The following is a 22,829-nucleotide window of genomic DNA, read 5'->3' as shown; positions in this document are numbered from 1 at the left end:
TTATCCATTTAGTATCTTAAGCTAACTGGAAGGTTTATCCATTTAGTATCAGCCATTATCCATTACTGAAAAAAATTTAAATAAAAAAAACACACACCTCTGGCATCATGATAATATTATACAAATATGCTTAAATTTGATAGATTTACCCATTAGTCAACAAAGTTCTATGATTATTAGTCGACTAAGAATACATTTACGGTAGTTAAGACTTTTGTATACAAATAATTCACACATTCACAGCCCACTTGGGAAAAGCACACACACACACACACACACACACACACACACACACACACACACACACACACACACACACACACACACACACACACACACACACACACACACACACACACACACACACACACACACACACACACACACACACACTGCCTCCCTTGCCATCTTACGATGGTATGATATCAGGCCATGTGTAACGTTAAGCCTTTGGCAAATCACACACTCTCACACTCCCACTTCGCCCCTCTCTCTCCCTCCAACAGACTCTCCCGCTCTCTCTTCCACTCATTTGAAACACTCCACTGCCTCTCCCCCTCTCCTGCCAACCTCTGTATCTCCTCCTCTCCTTTACTTTATCTCCCCCTCCTCTCCTCCTCTATCACTCCTGTTCCCACGGTCTCTTTACCTCGCTCTCCTCTCTGCTTCTCTCATTCTCCTCTCTCATCCCTCTTTCTTCTTTCTCCTCCCTCATCCCTGTCTTCTTTCTCCTCTCCCATCTCTCTTCACACTCTCGTGCACTCAAACAATAAACACTGATGTGTGTATGTTTTGAATCTGTGTGTGTGTGTGTGTGTGTGTGTGTGTGTGTGTGTGTGTGTGTGTGTGGGTCACATAGCAAAACACAACTTGGATCTGAGAACTAGACCCCCCCCTCTCTCTCTCTCTCTCTCTCTCTCTCTCTCTCTCTCTCTCTCTCTCTCTCTCTCTCTCCCTCCCTCCCTCCCTCTTTCTCTCTACTCCCAATCTCTCATATCTTAACTCTCCCTCGTCCCACATCTCTATCTATCCACTTCTTAACACACAACACATTAGTGATAACCATCGCTGAATGATTAGCTTAGCAGGACCGCAGCCTTCAGTAGGGATTTGGGACGTTTGCTAATGCGCTAACAATGGCATAATGGGGAGGCCTTGTCATACAGCTAATCAGGACGGCCACCAGGGGAAATGGGGCCCAGTGTGTGGCATTGTGTGCTCCCCTCCACAGCATTGTTGCCAAACGGGCCAAACCACAATGAACCACGCAGCACACCGTTTACAAATCATCATATCAGATACAGACAGGGAGTGTGTGTGTGTGTTTGTGTGAATGGCTGCGTATGCTATATAGATTGGACAGATATGAGGTTGCTGGGTCATTTAGATAGCGGGGCTGTTGTAGTCCTTTGCATTAGGCTAGAGGTCAAATCCCATTTGAATGCAGGTGTGCTGAAAGAAATGTAAGCTGTAGTATGCAGTATGCAACATCAATATGTAATGATATGTAATTACTAATTATATGTACTTCTGACAGTCAGACAGTCATTTAAAATGTTTTGGGAAACTGTGAGGATTAAAAGTGCTTGAAAAGGAGCTGACGCAAGTGGATGGAGAGGAGGAGCTGAGGCAAGTGGAGAGAGAGAAAGGTAGAGTGAGAGAAAGAAAGAAAGAAAGAAAGAAAGAAAGAAAGAAAGAAAGAAAGAAAGAAAGAAAGAAAGAAAGAAAGAAAGAAAGAAAGAAAGAAAGAAAGAAAGAAAGAAAGAAAGAAAGAAAGAAAGAAAGAAAGAACGAGGGAGGGAGGGAGGGATGAAGATAGGGGCAGGCTGAGGAATACAGTGCAGTGACAGTAAGTTTGGCCCATTGATTGCTAGTGTTGTTAATCCATAGAGATACCAGGAATAGCACAAAGGCACTGGGAGAAGAGGGGAGGGGAGATGAGAGGAGAGGAGAGGAGGGGAGGGGAGAAGAGGGGAGATGAGAGGAGAGGAGTTGAGTTGAGAGGAGAGGAGAGGAGAGGAGAGGAGAGGAGAGGAGAAGAGAAGAGGGGAGAGCAGAGGAGAGGAGAGGAGAGGAGAGGAGAAGAGAAGAGAGGAGAGGAGAGGAGAGGAGAGGAGAGGAGAGGAGAGGAGAGGAGAGGAGAGGAGAGGAGAGGAGAGGAGGGGAGATGAGAGGAGGAGGATGAGGAGAGGAGGGGAGGGGAGATGAGAGGAGAGGAGGGGAGATGAGAGGAGGAGGATGAGGAGAGGAGAGGAGGGGAGATGAGAGGAGAGGAGGGGAGATGAGAGGAGGAGGATGAGGAGAGGAGAGCAGAGGAGGAGGAGGAGAGGAGAGCAGAGGAGGAGGAGAGGAGAGGAGGGTGAGGAGGAGGAGGTAGGCAAGTGGGGAGGAGGTGCAGGAGGAGGGGTATTGATCCTAAAACCCCAGCATGTCCCAGGAGAGATACTTCGTGCTGACCAGGGCCTTACTGTTCGCCCTTCAACAGGGGCACTGCACCAAATACACACACACAAGCGCACACAAGCGCACACAAGCGCACACAAGCACACACACAGACCTACAAACACACACACACACACACAGAAGTAATGCACCAAACACTGCACACTGTTTAGTCCCTTCAAACAGAGAGGTATAGACTTGCCTCACACACATCAGTAACACCTCCCACCCTGTCGGCCGTGTGAGTACGGGCAGTTAGCCAGTTAGCGCTGTATTGATCAGGTCCTCAGGCTGTATTGATCAGGTCCTCAGGCTGACAGGACATGGCCCTGCTTTCTACCGCTTTAACACAGCAGGCCAATCAAGACAGCCAATCAGACACACAACAGGAACGCTTTGTGTGTGTTTTCTTTTCAGATTCAGATTCCTTTATTGTCACTTATTTCAATACTTTACAGCAAGAACAGTGAAATTCTATTTATTGTGGTCCCTCGACCATAGCAGCTTCTATCTTAATAATAAGATAGATTATTAATAATAAAATAAGATAAAAATACAATACATTTAGCATAGAATAAAATAAGATGACTAAAAATTAAGATTACTACACTATATACAGTTCTAAAAGTGTGCAGTGCAGATCAGGATGTAGATATTATACTATATACATTTTAAATAACAAAGATGGCTATGTACAGTTCCAAAAAAAAATTGTGTAATGAGTAATGTGCAATTTTTTTTGCAGTGCAATAGCAGTGTGTGTGTGTGTGTGTGTGTGTGTGTGTGTGTGTGTGTGCGTCTGTTGTATGAACATAAATAATACATTCACTCCTTGACAGCTCTTTCTAAAAATATATATATTTTAATTATGTTTTTCTCCGGGCAGTCCGGCAGAGAGAGAGAGAGGAAATATGGGCGATAGACGGGGGAAGACATTCGGCAAAGGTCGCCGGGTCCGGGAGTCGAACCCAGGACGGCCGTGTTGCACCACAGCGCTGTACGTGGTGCGCCAGTCTGGCGCCCGAAGCTCTTTCTAAATGAACGGTGTGTGTGTGGGATCGGGGGCATCATAGACTCTCATTGTTCAATAAATCTCATACAACAATACGAAAGGTACCACATTAATTTGGTAGTCGAGTTGGTCATAAGCACAATAGCACCCAGCTAAGCTAACACTGGCATATCCGGGTACTTTGGCTTTTTAAACACAGACACTGTTCCTATTGACTGCCATTGTATTTGGCCTGTATAAAACAGGCAGAATACTTACATTGTTTGAAAAGTTTGTTTTGTTAGTGCATCATGTTAAGTCAAGCAATTACTTTCCAACACTGGCCACCATTAAGTCAAGCAATTACTTTCCAACACTGGCCACCATTAATAAGTGTTTGTGCCATTGTGAAAGGTTACGTTTGATTCCATTTCCTCATTTCCCCGCCTGGACATCTCATATTATGCTTATGAAAGTGTCAAACTAAGAGGTAATGACTATTTCTGGGTCTTGATCATCTTTGGCGTGTTTTATTCTGTATTTTCTCCTAAAGTTGAAGTTCATGAACAAACACTGTCTAATTCCTGTTTATTCCCTGAGTTTCCCCCCCCCCAAAAGAGGCGTGGTGTGATCAAATTAGAGGCGTGGCGTGATCAAATTGGAGGCGTGGCGTGATCAAATTGGAGGCACGGCGTGATCAAATTGGAGGCGTGGCGTGATCAAATTGGAGGCGTGGCGTGATCAAATTGGAGGCGTGGCGTGCTCAAATTGGAGGCGTGATCAAATTGGAGGCGTGGCATGCTCAAATTGGAGGCGTGATCAAATTGGAGGCGCGGCGTGATCAAATTGGAGGCGCAGCGTGATCAAATTGGAGGTGTGGCGATCAAAATTCAGTGCAAATGATGACGTATTGCCGGTGTGATGTATATGACTAGTGACTAATCCCCAACCCTTCACTTCTAAGTATAAAATTGCTATGCTAGCTGTTACTTGTTGTAACTAAGGTTAATGTAGTTATTCCATTCATAGATCTACAGGTTCAGTGGCTTTGCCCATGGGTTTTGTTGCTGGCTGAGAATATTGTATGGCATCATGCATCGTAATGCCAAAGGTCAATAAGCTTTATATTGAAACAGGGCTGTTAATATTAACATTTCATTAATTTTGGTGATTCATTTAAATACCCTAATTAACGCAAAATTAAAGCAATTTTATCTTGAATCATATCACCCCTTTTGCCCTCAACCAACTCCCATACCTTCAAAAGCAGAATTACCTTCTTGATCCCTTTGACATGCAAACCTGGAGAATGATGGGCGACATAACATCCCCCGAATGGCATTAAGCATGACTTCTGGATTAAACCAAATGACATCCACATTACAGTAATGGGACAGTCTTTGAAGCAACAAATTTGAAGTATGGTCTACGGACCGTTATGATGCTAGTGCTGTTATTCCAGGAGTCATCTGTCAGCAAGCGGTCACGTTAGAGAATAATGTACAGCATAGGCTACTTGTGATTACTTCCCCTAAACACTTTGTCATGCACGTCCTCATTACCACAGCCCCAACACATGCATTTCTATTTTATATGTGGGCAAGTCGTGAGTTGGAGGTTCCTTATAATCACAGTGTGCATGGCGAGAAATCAAAGTGACGCATATTTGCCCTGAATTCTCATAATGGTACATTCACAGTGTTTGACACAGTCTAAATCATGATATTTTGCGACCCCCTACTTGACATCAAAGTTTAGTGTTAGTGCGGCCCACGCGCAACTTTTTGCAGAGTCGTTGCGCAAGTTGGAGTTGGAAGTTTTATTTATTTTATCACTTGTAGGCTACCATAGTGCAGGCTCATGACAGCAACATTACATTAGTGACTTGGTTGAAACGTGATTCCAGAGTGATACCAAGTAAAGTGGAAGGCAAATGCATCCTCGCTATCTCCTCTGCAAGCAGTGCTCTGCATGTCCGGCTGCACTGCCACTGTCTGTGTTTGTGTACTCTGCTCTGGTCCAATCACATTCAGTGTCCCATCAGCGTTTTCCCCCCCACCCACAGTCTGCGAATCAGATGCAGAGTAGGGCGGGTCTTCACGGAAAAATATGGTATGTTCAAAGATGGCCAGTAAAAGAAAAGTCGACTGCAATTCAAAGGTGAATGGACTGAAAAATATGCGTTCATCCTGAGTCCCAGCACCAAACCAATGTGACGAATATGCCAAGAAACGGTAGCTCTTGTGAAGAGTGGCAATTTGAAACGCCACTACGAAACAAAACAGTTATTTTGATGCAACCTTTCCTCAAAATTCAGTGCTAAGAACCACAAAAATAAATGGAATGAAATCATCATATCAAGCTGCAAGCAGAATTATTGTTAAATCTATGTCACAACGACAAAAAGCAACCAAGTCCTCACTCAGTGGCATGGGTGTTGGCTAAACACAAGAAGCCATTCTCTCTCTCTGATGCATACATAATAAAATAATGTATGACTGAAGTGATGGAGACCATGTTTGAAGGCAAACAAAAGCAAATCCCCCTCAGATCGCACAGCAACCAGAATAACTGAAATACTGGCTGGTGATTTGATTAAACAGCTTTGTGATAAAATAAAATAAAATGCACAGTGCATTTGTTCTGAAGGTCCAGATTAACACATAAAGTCCACGTTTATTATTTTGTATACCTTATATATTATTTTGTATAAGATATATATTTCACACCGTTTATTTACCTAAGAGTATTTTATCATTCGCCTTTTCATATATCCATTCATCGCGCCGTAGGCGCGCGCGCACGCACCTGTAGACAGCGTGAGCGCATGCGCGTGTACAGGACATGCCCGGGCATAGTGTGTGTGGAAGAGTGTGTGTGGAAGAGCAGGTTGGAACAATAGTAAAACAAGTCACAACGTATTTACGAAAGCTGGTCGGCTAGTTAGATGTAATAATAATAACATTGTCGAGCCACGAGTTGGAAACGGCAGCGGGACATAGTTCGAGAGAAGTGAAGTAATAATAACTTAGATATAGATTTGCCGGCGGGCAGATATATAAAGGTCCGCGAAGAGACTTTGGGCTGAACCCAGCTGCGTTCTGGATTCAACTAACTACTACGGACTACATGTGGGTTAGCCTTAACAGAAAGGGCTAACTAGCTATTGACCATGTCATCGGGCGTTTGGAATATTAGCTATTAAACCTGCCATCGGGCGTTTGGAATACAGGAATCTGGTCCGTACGAGACCCCCTATCCAGCGACGACAGGATTATATTACATGGGTCTGCCGCAGACTCTGGAGTAGGAACTCCAGAGAACATCGCCTCCATCCTTCTCTCTCTCTCCCCCTTGCTATTCACTCCGCCCCCCTCCATTCAGAGCTCCAACGATGTTATATGATATGTGTGTTTTACTTTAACATTAAAGTGATTATTGAACTTGGTATCACTGTCCCCTTACAGTTAATAGAGTGTCCGCCATCTTGTGTATATTTAATATCTGGTTCATTAATAATTTAGTATTTGTCAAGCTCATCATTTAAATACAGTCAGGGTTGTGTAGCCCCTTAGCTACAGCATTTCCATAGCTGCATGTGGATGAGTCCACTGACACCACTGAGAAGCCTATGTTCTGAAGAACCGTTCATGTTCTGAAGAACTGTTCATGTTCTGAAATGTTATTGCTAAAGATTGAGAAGATTGGATCAGTTGTACTTTTTTTTTGAATACTTGAAACCCTATTTTTGTGGAATATTTGTGCGGCCCAGCCTCACCCAGACTCTACCTCCAGCGGCCCCCAGGTGAATTGAGTTTGAGACCCCTGGTCTAAATCATACTCTTCTAATGGTACATTCAGTGTCTGACACAGTCTAAATTATACTCCACAGTGTTTGACACAGTCTAAATCCTACTCTTCTAATGGTACATTCACATTGACACAGTCTAAATCATACTCTTCTAATGGTACATTCACACTGACACAGTCTAAATCGCATATTTGCCCTGAATTTGACACAAGATATCTGACCTCAACCAAGGTTGAGTAGAATATCCCTGAAGAGGGGATGTCTGCGTTTGGCCACGTTGATGTCTAACTGGGCCGGGACGTGATTATCGGACGTGGACGGATGAACCGGGATGTGATTATTGACTTCAGCTGCAAGTGGTTGCAAATTGATTGACTGCAGCTGGGGAGTGCGTGCCAAGCTGGCCTGCGTAAAAATAAGAAGAAGTAAACTCTGAAATGGTTTTTTGGAGCATTATTTATCCTTCAAAACTGAACAGCCTTTTGTTGCACATTGCATCGATAAAAGTTTAAGAAACGTCTTTTCATTGTGGGCGGCACATTTTCCCACACAGCCTGAGGGAACCCCGGTTGAAACGTGTTCAGTATCCTGTGTTTTGAGTTAATAATTCTCTGTGAAGATGTTCCACAGTTTATTGTTGTACTTACTTCAGTAAAACATATAAATAAAAAGTCTTTATTGCATTATGTCACAAAGAACACTCTCGTTGCTTTATTTTATTTTCAAAAAAAATTCTCTAAATTAAATTTCCAAACTTAAGTTTTTCCATCCCAGCAATATGAGCAATATGGCATATAATTGTGTCATAAAAAAGCAATATCTTATAAAATGCTGTTGTAAAAATCCATGTTACTGGATTGAAGTGTAGTTCAATAAACACTCTCTCTGTTGTTTATCTCACTGCTCATCTTGACATTTCACATCCAGTGTGACAATACAGCATCCGAGTCAAACACTTTCCACCCTCATCCACCACCCAGTTCTCAGCAGTGATGGGAATAACGGCGTTACTAACGGCGTTAGTTTTTTCAGTAACGAGTAATCTAACGGATTACTCTTCCAATCTTAATAACGCTGTTACCGTTACTGCCAAAAAAATGCGGCGCGTTACTATGATTGAACTTGAAGCTGTTTTTTTTCATCAGACAGATCTCTGCGCCGAGAGGCATACTGTTCTTCCTTGGTTAGTAGGCAGCGCGCGATTGGCTGAGGTTGAGTAAAATGTCATGGTAAGCCAATCAGAGGTAGAGGTGGGCAGGTGTTTGAAAGCCGCTAGAGTCAGACACAGCGCCGACAACACAAGCGACTCAGTCAACGTAAGACTGCGGGTCCGTGTTAAAGTCAACGTGAGACCGCGGGTCCGTGTACGTTTTGATTTGTTTGGCGAGCCCAAATAATCCAAAACGAATCCAACGAACAACACAAGCGAGCAGTCAACGACCATGACCGTTTTTTGTTCACTTATTAGTTGTGTTGCAGCGCAGGGCACTGCAGTAGTGGAGGCTCTACTCTGCTGACATAGTGCTGCACTTCCTGGTTTAATAGCACAGTCTTCAGGTGCTCAGAGTCAAAGATATATATATCTGTATGTCATGCATGTCTTAAATGTCATGATTAGATTTGTTTGATTAGATTAGATTCTTATATCTGTATGTTGTGTATGTCATAAATGTCATGAATTGAAAATGGGGGACCCTGATGTAAACAAGCCGAAAGTCTTTCTCTGATCTGCATCCCCTTAACAATTGTGTGTATTGAGCTGTACTGCACTGTACCCATTCTGCAATCTGTTAATTAGAGGTCATCACATCTGAAATGAAGAAATTGAAGGAATGGTTTGATAGAAACAAATTATCATTGAACTTGAGCAAAACTAAAATTATGTTGTTTGGAAACTGTAGATTGGATACTCAGGTACAAGTTAAAATAAATGATGTGATTATTGAAAGAGTTTATGAAAATAAATTCCTAGGTGTAATAATAGACCATCAAATCTGTTGGAAACCTCACATAAAACATGTCCAATCTAAACTCTCACGAAGCATTTCAGTCATGAGTAAAGTAAAGCACATTCTGGATAGAAAATCACTCTACATTCTCTACTGTTCACTAGTTTTACCATATTTAAATTACTGTGCTGAAGTCTGGGGAAACAATTATAAGTCTACACTACAACCACTTTTTATACTCCAAAAAAGGGCCATAAGGATAGTTCACATTGCAGGTTATCGTGATCACACTAACATATTGTTTTTGGAGTCAAAGACATTGAAGTTAAATGATCTTGTGGAATTTAAAACGGCACAATTAACGTATAAAGCAAAAAGTCATGCACTTCCAAGAAACATTCAAGAATTGTTCTTTGATAGGGAGGGGGGTTATAATCTGAGGGGAGAACACAATTTAAAGGTGCTAAACGTACGCACTACCATGAGAAAACACTGCATCTCGATATGTGGAGTGAAACTGTGGAACAGTCTAAATGTGGTGCTAAAGCAATGTCCAAACATGAGACAATTCAAGGAAATTATGTTCACAAGGTACAGGGATGAGGAAGGGACTTGATATTCACGGGTGTTTACATTTTTATTTTGTTTTCTATTTTATTTTATTTTATACATATATAGTTTTTGTTTTTTGTTTTGCATATATATATTTTTTTTTCTTTTTTTATGTTTAAAATAGTACACTCATTTGAGTAGTGGAAAATGGGTAGGATTAAATAAGTGTATACTTCTTCCTACTCCTTTTCGAACATGCAGATTGAGTTGTTTTGTTTTTTTTGTTATTGTTTGTTGTATTCATTGCATGTTCGAAATAAAGACTTCAAATAAAAAAAAATCAAATCAAATAAAAAATGTTCAATCAATCAGTATATATTTGTTATTTATTTTTGGTATAGTGCTTAACAAGCATAATTTAGGGCGGCTAAGTGGCGCAGTGGGCAAGGCGCTCGCCACGAATGCAGGAGATGCTGGGTTCGAGCCCAGCTCTCGGCATTGCTACCAGCTTGGCTGGTCGTTCTTACTAACACAATTGGCAGTGTTAGGGGTGGAAAGCTGGTGGGTGGGGATCGGACGCTGTGGACAGCGACTCCTACAGGTCGGTTGGTGCGCCTGCGCAGCAGAATCAGGAAGCAACGGGGGCGGCGTGTCCCTCCCGCGCAGACCCTCGCCGCTGAGAGATCGCGCTGTGCAGGTGAAAAGATGCGATGGCTGCCTCCTCGTGTACCGGAGGGGACACGTGATGCAAGGCTTCGTCCACATTGCAGCCGGCCTGTGGGAGGCATGGTCTAACAACGTTCGAGACAGGGGAGGGTAGAATTGGACAATACGAAGTTGGGATGAGAGAAAAATTGAAAATGGGAGAAAAAGTAGGAAAAAAAAAAACATAATTTAGTTGTGGCCTGCTGTTGAGGGGCAATACATATAAAAAGTTCCAAAACATCTATTGTGTTTGTATTTGTATGATCCACTATATAAACATAGTAATTATAATATCTACACATGGCATTTGATTGGAGGCTAGTCTCACTTTGTCCCACAGCAACATTAAAATAGTTTAGATTTGTGTATGTTGTTTATGTAAAAATAAATACTTGAAAGTAACGCAATAGTTACTTTATGAAGTAACTAGTTACTTTTATAATTTGTAACTGAGTAAGTAATTTAGTTACTTTTTGGAAGCAGTAACTAGTAACTGTAACTAGTTACTTTTTAAAAGTAACTTGCCCAACACTGCTCCTCAGTATGGTACAAAACATAAACACACACACACACACACACTCACACACACTAAGCTCCTCATTAACACTTTGAGTGCCGGGACCCGTCTTTAGACGTCTTTGCTGGCCATGCTAAAGTTGCCGGAGGACGCGTTACGTCGTCCTTATATCAATATTTCAAAAATCTGCGATCGGATTCATATGTCCCCTCCGCTGGCCTGAGATCCACCAGCAGGACCCACTGAGCTCTCTGGCGGTTCAGGAGCGCCATCTGGTGGCCGATCGGCGCAATCGCCAAACAGGATGTTGAATAGAGGTTGTCATGACGACCGTAGTACTTCCGGGCGCTCGCTATAGTTCATGGGACTCTGGCTCGTCACGCTACACGGTGATCGATTGGCAATAACTCGATAAACAACATGATTTGGACGTATATACCATTATACAAGCTGGAGATGGACCGGGTAAAAATATATCCCATAATGATAAGATTTCTACTCGACGATGATCGCCCAACGGCGCGCGGAGACTGGGGTGAGTTTCAGCGTGTAACGTTACCGTCTTCGATACTAACTGCTATTATCAACATTTGACCCACATTAGATGATTGGTATAACGCTGCCCACGGAATTATAAACGCCCCCTCGCCCATCCGGTCAACATCAGATGACGTGTAGTAACTTCTAGAAGTACGTCTAGTTGGAATTTTTTATATCGCGCTGATTGCCATCAAACTGTATTTCATCATCAATATAATGCATTTGGGGCTATATATCACGTTCTGGAGAAAGCTGCAGAAAGAGATGAAAAACATACTTATACATTAGACCATACTTTACTATGAATATGTGAATGAAAAAGTTTAACGTTGCTACACAATGAACAATACATATAGGACTTTGAATGGGCCCTAATAATGGCAATGTTGCAATAGAATTTAAAAAGTTATAGCCCTGCAAAGAAGGGGACTTTCTCCATAGACAAATAGCGCTGGCAATCTATGGTATATCATGAATTTAACCTTAGGCAGCCAAAGTGTTAAGTAGATGCGTGTGTGTGTGTGTGTGTGTGTGTGCGTGTGTGTGTGTGTGTGTGTGTGTGTGTGTGTGTGTGTGTGTTTGTCTGTGTGTGTGTGTGTGTGTTTGTGTGTGGGTGTGTGTGTGTGTGTCTCTCTCTCTCTCTGTGTGTTTCTGTGTGTGTATTTATTATATATGACTGTGAATGTGAATATGAATGTACTGCAATATTAAAAAGAGATTATCTTGGCCCTGGTCGAGGATTTATTTTCTCAGAAAGTAATCATTGTGCTTCAAGCCGCTTGCTCCATATTAACCCTTGGAGGAGCACAGAGCAATCAGACAGTCAGTCACTTTCTCATAATGGTGCATTCACACTGACACAGTCTAAATCATACTCTTCTAATGGTACATTCACAGTGTCTGACAGTCTAAATTATACTCTTCTAATGGTACATTCACACTGACACAGTCTAAATCACCAGGTCGCATTGTCCCATCCTGTCCACCTGGCTGGTTTGACCACTCAGGGCTAGATCCACAAAGAATGGATTGCACGGAGCAAGTTGCACCCTTACTTACAATTCATTATGAATTGAAAATGGGGGACCCTGATGTAAACAAGACGAAAGTCTTTCTCTGGTCTGCATTCTTAACAATTGTGTGTATTGAGCCGTACTGTATTGTACCCATTCTGCAATCTGTTAATAAAATTTTCATTCAATCAATCACTGTGCAGATTCTTTATAGATTCCCTGAGCAAATGTCAGACCAGGGTGGGGATGTCCTTGTGTTTCCGTGTAGAATAAATCTTTTTCTTTTACTCGTCAAATCAAGTCTTTATTTGTCACACACGCATCGTAATACAAGTACAATGGCAGTGAAATGCACCCCCCCCCCCCATCAAGCATCAATAAAAGATAAAAGGATAAAGGAAACCCTCCACACAAAACGCAGTAAGCCTGCAGCCGGTAGGCTCAAGACTCTTTGCAATTGCAATCCGTGGGATGTGTGAAGTAAAACATTAAAGTGAGCAGTGAGACTTAAGAAGTAATAAAAAGCTTATACTATATCTCCTTAGCGAGCATAGTTTTAAAATAGCAGATTTTCTTAAACCCTCGCACAGGCTGATTGGACACGCAAACCACGAGAATCTGGCCGCGACACGGCACAGTGAGGTCACAGTGAGGTCACAGTGAGGTCACAATGAGGCTCGTGGTGACATCACTACAGGCAAAGATGAGATTAAAGGTAAAGAAAAGGCATAAATACTGCCCCAAATACACACTGTGCTGTGGCCTACACAACTGTACACATACACTGTGCTGTGGCCTACACAACTGTACAAATACACACTGTGCTGTGGCCTACACAACTGTACACATACACACTGTGCTGTGGCCTACACAACTGTACACATACACACTGTGCTGTGGCCTACACAACTGTACACATACACTGTGCTGTGGCCTACACAACTGTACAAATACACACTGTGCTGTGGCCTACACAACTGTACAAATACACACTGTGCTGTGGCCTACACAACTGTACACATACACACTGTGCTGTGGTCTACACAACTGTACACATACACTGTGCTGTGGCCTACACAACTGTACAAATACACACTGTGCTGTGGCCTACACAACTGTACAAATACACACTGTGCTGTGGCCTACACAACTGTACACATACACACTGTGCTGTGGCCTACACAACTGTACACATACACACTGTGCTGTGGCCTACACAACTGTACACATACACACTGTGCTGTGGCCTACACAACTGTACACATACACACTGTGCTGTGGCCTACACAACTGTACACATACACACTGTGCTGTGGCCCACACAACTGTACAAATACACACTGTGCTGTGGCCTACACAACTGTACACATACACACTGTGCTGTGGCCCACACAACTGTACACATACACACTGTGCTGTGGTCTACACAACTGTACACATACACACTGTGCTGTGGCCTACACAACTGTACAAATACACACTGTGCTGTGGTCTACACAACTGTACACATACACACTGTGCTGTGGTCTACACAACTGTACACATACACACTGTGCTGTGGCCTACACAACTGTACAAATACACACTGTGCTGTGGCCTACACAACTGTACACATACACATTCACATGTTCTCTAGTGCAGTGGGTCCCTGTGATGAAGTTGTTCTTTTATTGTGTAAACTTCTATGAGGATTACTCCACTACTGTTGTGAATTTAGAAGGATGTGGAGAGGTAGTTGGTTTTATAGGGTAGAAATCCGCTGAGTTCAAAGAGTTTATAAAACCAGGCACTCTCTGTGCCTCCCTTTCTCCCTCCCTCCCTCCCTTTCTCTGTGTACAGGAGAGACAGCATGTGTGTGTGTGTGTGTGTGTGTGTGTGTGTGTGTGTGTGTGTGTGTGTGTGCGTGCGTGCGTGTGTGCGTGCGTGCGTGTGTGTGTGTGTGTGTGTGCGCGTGCGTGTGTGTGTGCGTGCGAGAGAGAGAGAGAGAGAGAGAGAACACAGTAAAGAGGGATAATCTACTTATGTGATAAAATATGAAATAATCGTAAATTAGAAATCTGTGTGATGTTTGTTTGTGCGTGTGTGCATGTGTGTGTGTTTGTGCGTATGTGTGTATGTGTGTGTTTGCACGTGTATGTGTGTGTTTGCGCTAGGGATGCACCGATCCGATATTGGTATCGGTATCGGCCGCCGATATCAGTAAAATAGCTGGATCGGGTATCGGTAAAAATATATATATATATCGGCTTTTATTCTAAGTTAGGAAAGTAATGTTTTAAGTCAAGCCTGATGTTGCCTTGCACAAAAGAATGATCCCAGTCTCTTCCACACAGTGACAGTGAGGCATACAGTTTATTAATTGAATGAATGAAGTTTATTTTCTGTCTTTGTTTACAACAAATCAAAAACACACTTGTGATCCTTTACAATTCTTAAAAACAAAATATATTTTAATATAAAAAAAAATAACGTGGATTAAATCTTTTTTTTAAACTTTTTTGTAAAAGAAAATTGGACAATGGGTATCGGATCGGTATCGGTATTGGGACTTAAAAAGTCGGATCGGTGCATCCCTAGTTTGCGCATATGTGTTTGTGCGTGTGTGTATGTGTGTGTGTGTTTGCATATGTGTTCATGTGTGTGTGTGTGTGTGTGTGTGTGTGTGTGTGTGTGTGTGTGTGTGTGTGTGTGTGTGTGTGTGTGTGTGTGTGTGTGTGTGCGTGTGTGTGTGTGTGCATGTCACTCAGGCTACTGCATGAGGTCATGGAAAAGGATATAAGCAGATCATTTTATTGAAACCCAGATGACTGTTAACTATTCGACGGCAGCAACGTTACATCAAAGCTGTCAAAGCATCGAAAACATCAGAAAACAATACGTCAAACAATCTATCTCTGACTTCATCCAGACCATGTCAGCTTTTCCAGGTTTGCTTGATTTCGTGTTGAGTCATCAATGTGCATGTTGATCAGAAACCGTTTGCTTATTGCGATATGAAAAGAGTGCAATATTCAATATCCAAGACTGCAATATGGGCTTTCTTTTATGACAAAAATAAATGAGGAAAAAGTGAGATTGAGAGTAGTCTGGAAGATGTGCCTCAATCACACCAGAGAAATATTAGGTCCATATAATACAAGGAGATCAGAGATCACTGGAAACACTGGAAATCCGATATAGGAGACAAGTATAATGACATTCTCCACTTGCACAATGTGGGGGCATCATATCCGGTTACGTCTCTAGCCCTGCAGACTTCTTCCGGTCCCTTCACAATACAGTACATTGAGTTTAGCAACTTTTCTCCCGTCAATTAAACAACTTTATTGTCACTTTTTCAACTTTCCAGAATATAAAACGTGGGTCTAACAGATGCCACGTCGATACTAATTGAGTTATGTCTCATTTCATGCCCCATATCTAACAGATTAATGTATTGGATTTAGGCGGAGCTAAATGCTAATGTGGCTAACTCTAACAGTAAACATTTTTACATGAAATACAGCACAAAAACCTTTAAAAAAGTGATGATAAAGTAGAGGCGTAAAGTAGAGGGGCTAGAGACGTAACCGGATATGACGCCCCCACATTGTGCAATTGGAGAATGGAGTTACAGTTATTGTACATAGCAGTCATCACATTCCTCACTGTCATCAAAGGCCTGTACATTCTTTAAACCTGGAAAAAATTAAGTGGCTCTGATTATAACACTGTAGAGAAAAGACGGATGTCAACTATGTCAACCCAGCAGTATGATGTGCATATGACTACTGCCGAATATCACATCACATTATCATATTCCCACAGTTTTATTTATTTTTTTATTATTATCTTTTTCCCCCTCCTTTTTCCGATTTTTCTCCCATCCCACTGTTAGTCGTTATGCCAATTCCCAACCCCCTTCCTGGTTGTTGCGCACCCCCCCCCCCCCCCCCCCCCCCCCCCCTACTGTTGGTCCGGGAGGCCGGAGACTGTCACATGTTTTCCTCCGACACATGTGCAGCCAGCCGGCAGCCAGCCTGGCAGCGCAGATTCTCACCGGGAGAGTGTAACGTGTGGAAGGTCACACTACCTTTCTCCAGATCCTACCCTTGCTGTGCAGGCGCCCCGACCGAACTGTAAGGGTCGCTGTCCACAACGCCCAGGACCCACCCACGGCTTCCCTCCCCCTAACTCAGCCAAACGAGTTAGTATAGCGATCAGCCCAAGCCAAGGCAATGCTGACTCTCCGGGAGTCGAGACCGCAGCCTCTTGCATTGGTGACGAGCACAATCTCCGCTACGCCACCTATATTCCCACAGTTAACTACTGAACAAGTTTTAAAATAAATGAAAATAAAAGGGGATTTAAAGCTTAAGACTATACCTTAAAAGAATTATATGAACACTTTCAGCGCCGGGGCTGACTATAGTCGGGTTAACTCGCCGAACGTTGAGCGCCACCCCCGAAAACCCGAGTATAGGCGGGTTTTCATCGTTATTTCTTTTATTCGATATTTCCATTCATAAAAACATGCCGGCAGCCTGTGTTATCACTGGGGATGGGTCTGAGATCGCAAAAGTCCAATACCGCCCCCTAACGCCTTGCGGCTGCTATTGCACTCCATTTGAAACTATGTGGCTTGGTGTCTGGGCCGAGCTGCAGCCTGTGGGTGGGATCTCACTACTCGGGCAAGGCAAGCGCTTATAACGGATGCATCGACGAGGGTCGGGCCCCCCCCCGTTCATGTTCAATGCTGGATTACGTTGGCACCTTGATCGACATCAGTACTTGGAATGGCGATCAGATAATTGGAATATTCTTTTCGGGACAGATCCTGGTCAAGGTAAGGACTATATGTTATCAATATTGCGTTGATCCAAAAATTATTTCATGCTGATCGGGGCGTGTGTGTGTGGTGTGTGTGTGTGGCGTGTTCCGTTGGTTGCGATCAAAGCACGGAGGGGCGCCCCCACCCCCCCCCTTTCATGCATCCATGATGAAACATAATACAGATAATCTAAATTTGATTTGAGAACAGTAGCTAGTCCAGGGAAGAAACGATAACGCGTTTACTAGAATACACGTTGCTGGCCATTACGGAGCATTTTGGAAATGACACAAGACCGCCCTGAAACTACACTCATATTCACGACGGTATAAAACGGAAATGTATGGATGGAAAAATTATCAGTTTTTTGCATCTTGACCGGAAGAAACTCAATGACAATCGACCATAGTATTAGTTCCATAGCTATAATATATAATATAGCTTTAGGCCTGCACACACAGCCACGTATCCCCATGTTAAAGGCGCTGGCCTTTCAACAGTAACAGTAAACAGCGCCATCTGGCACTGAAAGTGTTAATGTTATACCACAATAATAATAATAATAATAATAATAATAATAATAATAATAATAATAATAATAATAATAATAATAATAATAATAATAATAATAATAATAATAATAATAATAATACAGATTTATCTAAATAATCCACAAAGGCAAATGTTTCCTTCTCGCATAAACATTTCAGTATTTCCGAGTCTTCTATTGATAAATAATCAAGATCATCACTATTTATCTCATCAAACAAACACTTTCTCTGAACACGATACAGAGGACAGTATAAAACCATATACACAAAACTCTAGATCCCCTAAATAAGGCTTTTACCGACATCATTGACTCTGTCGGTCTCATTCAAATCGTTGACCAACCCACTCACAGTGGTGGGAACACCCTTGACCTAGTCCTAGCCCGCGGTCTCACTGTGTCAAATTTGACCGTCTCCCCCTATGTTCCTGCTCTCTCAGACCACTACCTCATCAAATTTCAAATTGATCTGACGGTTTCTCGCCCAGACAGTGTAGAATCCTACATGAGCCGTCGTATTAACGCCTCAACTGTCCCAATTCTAGTTAACTGCCTACCAGACACCCTCTCTCCCTTGGCCCCCTTGATCTCTTTACAGACAAACTTAATGCCGCCCTTCGTAGCACGCTCGACATTGTCGCTCCCCTTAAACCTAAAATTAAACGTGCTCCGCAAAAACTAACTCCCTGGTTTACGGAGGAAACGCGCTCCTTTAAAAAGGCTTGTCGCAAACTTGAACATAAATGGCGTTCGACCAAACTCGAAGTATTCCGCCTCGCCTGGAATGATAGTTTACGTAACTACAAAAAGCCCCCCTCTGCGTGCAGGGGCGGACCTAGCACATTTGGCGCCCTAGGCGAGATTCACCACTGCGCCTCTTCATAGTTCTCTAACATTAGTCTTTCTTTCCTCAACGCTCAATTCTATAAACACTTGCCCCCTATCTCCCTGTCTCCGGCTGTCCCTGAGCAATGACCGGAGTGTTGAATGTCCTGTGACTAAGACGGGGAGGACGTGACCCTCTTTGCGCCGCCCCTGTGCCTCAAATAGATCCGCTATCAGCTCTATCTTTAATCTTTCAAAATGTTCAGTTGCTATCGCTATTAGCTTTATGTTTAATCTTTCAAAATGTTCAGTTGCTATTGCATGCACTCATCTGTGTTTCACTACACACATGAGTGCATGCTTACCAACTGTCCGTCTGCAACACTACTATCACCAACATCTAAGAAGGGAGATCCCCCCTTGAATGGCCCTTCTAAGGTTTCTCTCCTCCACACTGCCTGTGGAGCTTTTTTCCCTAGGTTTTAGTGAGTTTTTCCTTACCTTCGCGTGGGGTATGTCTGGGAGTGCTTGCATTCTTTAATTTTTTATTTTATTTTTTTTGCATTCATCTAAAAATGTTTGGACCTTATGGTGTTCTTGTTCTGTTCTTGACTTATTGTTATGTTTTCTTCTTGACTTGTTTAAAGAAGACCTGTACGGCCCATGGGGACATTAACGTGTGTTGTCGGGCCTTATAAATAAATTTGATTTGATGATTTGATTTAGTTGTATCTTTATTTAATCTTTATCTTTATTATTATTTTTTACATATAACCCATCCCAACTAGTCAGGAGTGGTGGGCAGCGACCAACTCCAGCCACAATGTATGTATTTATGGCACGGGAGGAAACCCATGCAAACACAGAGAGAACATGCAAACTTCACACAGAAAGGCCTTCCACAGGGTTCCCACAGACATTGCAAAATGAAATTCAAGGACCTTTAAGTACTTTTACAAGCACTATTTTTCAAGGATGTCACTCGAAGGATAAAATTCACTTTTAAAGGTGACATGCATTATAAATGTCGTTTTTCAGTGTCTAGCATTGTATTATAGTAATAGGAGTTAGTATCAATGTGTCGGTGTCTCTAAATACCATATTGGCGGATTGCAGTCATTCAGGTCATTCATTTCCTGGTCCATTTTAATCAGGTCGTTCTGATTTGACTCGCATGGTGACGTCACATGGCGAGGATGGAGCGGATAGTGATCCTATTGGCTCTGTGGTTGTAGCGCACCAAACGGGGTTTGACAGAGAGCGAGCGAGAGAGAGAGAGGGAGAATCAGATAGACCCTCGCGACAGAGCACACATACACATGCGAGCGTCGGTCTGTCGTCTCTCGGTCTGTCTCCCTCTCTTCCCCTCTCTATCTCTCTCTCGATTCGGGAGCATACTAACGCCCCGTCTATAACGCCACGTCTATAGCTGTAGCACGCGGCACAGTGGAAGACTTCCTCAAACAAGAGAGGGAGAGGGAGAGAGAGAAAGAGAAGGGGACCTGCGTATCTCGCACGCAGCTGTACTTTACACAATGCTCTCTCTCTCTCTCTCTCTCTCTCTCTCTCTCTCTCTCTCTCTCTCTCTCTCTCTCTCTCTCTCTCTCTCTCTCTCTCTCTCTCTCTCTCTCTCTCTCTCTATGTCTGCCACTCGCAGACTGTGTGGATGACTGTCACTGAAAGTGCTTAACAGGCTGAAATCTTGAGGCTGGAAATGATGCTTTTGAGTACTCTATAAAACAATGATTTTTTTTTAAATAAACCTTACCTTACCATAGACTCACAGGAATTGTGTAAAGTTGCCCAAATAGTGCTAGGAATAGCAATGCAGGTCCCCTTTAAATGCTGTTTTTTTAACCATCTTCTTGGCCTGCTTGCCAGCTAGAACAAGCTCGAGCATCACACGAGAATAAATGAGGAAAAGCAGTTGGAGTGAGCAACTCGCTCCAGAAAAAGATTTATGATTTCTTGATTCAGAACAATTTGATCATGGATGAACAAAACATGCAATGCGAATGGTTGATTTGAATTTCAATGACTTTTTAAGCACCTTGTTAAAAAAAATCTGTTTTCTAGAAATTCCAGGCCTTGATTTTTTTTATTTCCACCAGGGTTCAAACCCAGGGCCGTCTTGCTGTGAGGCAACAGTGCGAACCACTGAACCACCAGTGTTGGGATCAATTCAGGACATGACTCACATTCAGAGTCAGACCGTCTGAGTCCAACAACTCACTGCCTTGAGGAGGGTTTTATTTGAGAAAGTGCAATTTGTAAATCCGTATTTGTTTTGGCAGTCGGAGAGTTGTATGTTGAGTTTTTTTTTTGTGGAGGAGATTTTGCAGGTTTTTGGAGAAAGCATGGCACTTGAGACAAAACACATTATATCCTATATAATTTGATATGAATTCATCTTGTTTCTTTGAAGTACATTGTTTACAGCTTGTTATTGTGTTTTTTTTGGGTCTATATCAGGGGTGGCCAAACCAGTCAGAGACTAAGAGCCACAAAAATTACTGTGGTACCACAAAGAGCCACACCATATATACCAGCATTTCTCAACTTTTTTTCAGTCACGGCACCCTCTGGTCCCACCCTCTGATGTTGCTAATGTCTTTTCTATTTGGGCCTCACAGGGTTAACCTCTTAAGCCTGAGCAGTCCGGTACTGGACAGCAAATGACATCAGGCCATAAATCCATCTCTACAGAATGTATGAATTAATGTTGCGTTTCAAATGTAGCCAAGAGTAAAGACCCTAACCCTGTCAAAACAGCAGTCAATGTGTATATTTTCAGCATTATGTTTGTTTACCAATGATTGTAATTGTTATTAGTGAAATATATGGTTATAGAAATCTCAGGGCATTGAGTCGGAAACCGGCGCATATTGACGGGAGGAAGTGGCACAACCAAAAGTGAGTGTAGTCTTTTGAAGGAAGCAATCCAGGGCTTTTGATGGACTTTCGAATTTCGAAAAACTACCCTACCCAGCTCACGCCAGCCCCTGTCAATCATCTGACTTCTGCATTAACTTTTTTATTTCTCTTATTTTTCGGGATTATCTCCCACAAACCTGAACGTTATTGCCATAAAACAGAACACAGTTAGTTTCTCAACCTTTCTGTGAACGTCTAGCAAAAAACGGCGTTGCAATCTGATAAAAAATTCTGGAGAAATGTACATTATAAAAAAGTAACTGTACTTGTGAATCACGACCTGGTGATACTAAATCCAGATTGAATTCTGCCATTGGAAAGGGGAGATTTGGCCCGATCCATAGATGTGCAACTTGGCCATAATAAGGTAATTTATAGGCCTGATATTCTATAATCATATTTCAAATTGCATGTGTCTGGATGGCAGAATTCAGTACTGTATCTACAAAACCTGTTTAATCATCTTGCCTTTATTAATTTGCTTAGATTTTTCAGGTCTGGTAAATTTTTGCATGGTGTTATTCACAGTCAAAGATAAAAAAATATATATAAATTGATATTCTCCTTTGGTTCACTACAATTTACTCAAGCCTAGTAACAGACACAATATTTCTGACACTGGGAATACATTCCATGAGATCCATAGATGTCCCTAGAATCAGATACCAAGAACATGCAAATGAACCATTTAAAAAGAAAAAGTCTGTAAATGTTTATTCTACGTCCTACGTCGCGAGCCGTGGGTTGGCCACCCCTGGTCTATATGATCACTTATTGTTTATGTGTCTTGTAAGCCCATATGGGCTGGGCATACATCTGTATGTAAGACACAAAAATTAAAAATATCAATCAATCAATCACTGCCGACACACAAAAACAAACACACATAGACTATACACACAGAGACGTACACACATAGACTGTACACACATAGACTGTACACACATAGACGTACACACATCGACTGTATACACATAGACTGTACACACACATTATCATTATGGTCTCACTGTGTTAAACACAGGTCACACTGAAATTGCACACTGTCTGAGTGTCTGCTACTGGTAGACCTATATGTTTACCTCTCTGACACACACATATATGTTTACCTCTGAGACACACACACACACACACACACACACACACACACACACACACACACACACACACACACACACACACACACACAC

At 42.5% G+C, this 22,829-nt stretch overlaps 1 protein-coding gene across 1 annotated transcript in view; it reads right to left on the bottom strand.

The window, feature by feature from the left end:
• Window positions 1–22,829, bottom strand: part of tll1 (tolloid-like 1) — a gene marked incomplete at its 5' end in the record, with an annotated part of 135,262 nt that overhangs the window by 81,366 nt on the left and 31,067 nt on the right. The window lies entirely within an intron of this gene.

This window comes from Notolepis coatsorum (genome assembly GCF_963971535.1).
Source record: "Notolepis coatsorum genome assembly, chromosome: 7".
Classification (NCBI taxonomy): Eukaryota; Metazoa; Chordata; class Actinopteri; order Aulopiformes; family Paralepididae; genus Notolepis; species Notolepis coatsorum.
This window is presented reverse-complemented; position numbering and strand designations above follow the sequence as displayed.